A 2,179-nucleotide genomic window follows, 5' to 3' on the forward strand; every position below is an offset into this window, starting at 1 on the left:
CCCTAAACACCAAAAGAAAAAAAAAAAAAAAGTAAACAAGAGAACAAAATAGAGAAATGCAAAAACTGTTAACATTATGAAAAAAATTATAATAATTAATATTAGAATTGAGGCCAAATGCAAGAGTCATATCAATAAATGTGAATAGGTTTAACCAGTGGGGTATCTAGGGTTACCCAGTGTGGTAATTCATGGTGGTACCTTTCCCCATGGATCTCCCATACCAACACACATAGAAAGAAGCCTGTGTCTAGTATCAATTTTAATCACAGAATAACATGTGTCTAAAGCTGTAAATTAAATGCAATATTGTTTAGATTATAGGAATATAAACAAGATTTTTTTGTAAAATATTTCTACAATGAATTACATTTTTAGTTACAACATTACTTACTGAGCAGAAGTCTTTTTGAATTTGTTACTTTCTTTTCCTTTAATTACTACTTCAGCCTCCAAAAAGTTAGATTTAGGTTCCCAAATACTTCTTACCACAATATTGTAGATAAAACACCAGAAAGTTTGACAAAATCAGCAACTATAAAAACACTGGCAGCAATGACCATGTAGCTTGTGCAGATGAAAGCAAGTAATTGGGAACCATTAGAAATGGGTAATAATGACAGCTCTGACCAAAGGGCATTAGAAGGTTCAAAAAGTTAATTAACAAAGATTTTTAGCATTGTAAGTATGTAAACTGGGCTTACAAAAAATGTTCTTGTTGTTATAACTAACTACAGGGATTTTTTATTAAAAAAATAATATATCTCTGCTTAAATACTGCACAAAATTTTTAGACAGTCGTTTTGGCATCACCTCTTCTGAAAGTGTCAACCAATGGAATCTGCATCCATACAATCCTCTACTGATTCCACTGATTCACAGTAAAAAGACATATTTCAAAAAGTATTAACAAGAGGGACATTTTATAATGCTCAAATCCACATTTCACATTTATGATGTAACAGTTATGAATATGTATACAATAAATAATATAGGAAATCATCTATGTAAAATACAAACTGTAAGAGACATAAGGAAAACTAGAAAGAAGTACAATACTAAAAGGAGCCATGAAAAAGTTCATGGAAAATTAGAATGAACACTGAACAAACAAGAAGTATGGTGGTGGTTATGTGCCATGGAGTCGGTTCTGACTCACAGCAATCCTGTGCAGGGTTTCCGAGACTGTAAATCTTTATGGGAGCAGAAAGCCTCATCTTTCTCCCATGCAACAACTGATAGTTTCGAAATGCTGACCTTGAGGTTCACAGCCCAATTCGTAACCACTACGCTACCAGAGCTCCTTTAACTTTATAATGTTGTTGTTGTTAAGTACCATGGAGTTGGCGCTGACTCATAGCGACCCTGCACAGGGTTTGCAAGGCAGAATGCCTCATCTTTCTTCCACGGAACAGCTGGTAGTTTCGAACTGCTGACCTTGAGGTTGGCAGCCAGACTCGTAACCACTATGCTATCAGTTCACTTAAAAAAAAAAAAACACATTTTGAATACTATACCCTAATAATATTCTAACATCTTAAGCAAACATGAAACACTTACAATCATATTTTTAAAAAATATTGACCATATATTAACAGATAATGCCAGGAGGAGCCTTAAGTAAAATCATTACAAAGAACACTTGCTGATCACAATGTAATAAAAGTATAAAATTATGTTTTGATATCAATACACTATATATGTATGATGAGCATATCAGGTTTTCTTAGTTTCTGTATTTATATGATTTGCCCAGGATACACTCTGTAACTATACATTGCAGTAGAAATTTTTGCTCATCACTAATTCCCAGTGAATTTATCTTAATTTATCCTATGAGGTTTGTGGAACATAAAACACAATGTAATTGGACAATAAAGGTACTACCACATTCACTGCATTTATAAGGATTCTTTGCTGCACATATTATCTCTGGATGGCTCACATCTAGTAATGGGATATCTCATAAAGACCACACTCCTGTTTTTTAGGAGCCCACTGTTATTTACTGTTGTGGCTTGTGAGTTGCTGTGATTCTGGAAGCTATGCCACGGGTATTTTAAATACCAGAAGGGTCACCCATGGTGGACAGGTTTCAGATGAGCTTCCAGATGAACACAGACTAGGAAGAAGAGACAAACTACTTCTGCATATTTAGTCTCTGAAAACATTATGAATA

This window comes from Chrysochloris asiatica, unplaced genomic scaffold (genome assembly GCF_000296735.1).
Source record: "Chrysochloris asiatica unplaced genomic scaffold, ChrAsi1.0 scaffold00043, whole genome shotgun sequence".
Classification (NCBI taxonomy): Eukaryota; Metazoa; Chordata; class Mammalia; order Afrosoricida; family Chrysochloridae; genus Chrysochloris; species Chrysochloris asiatica.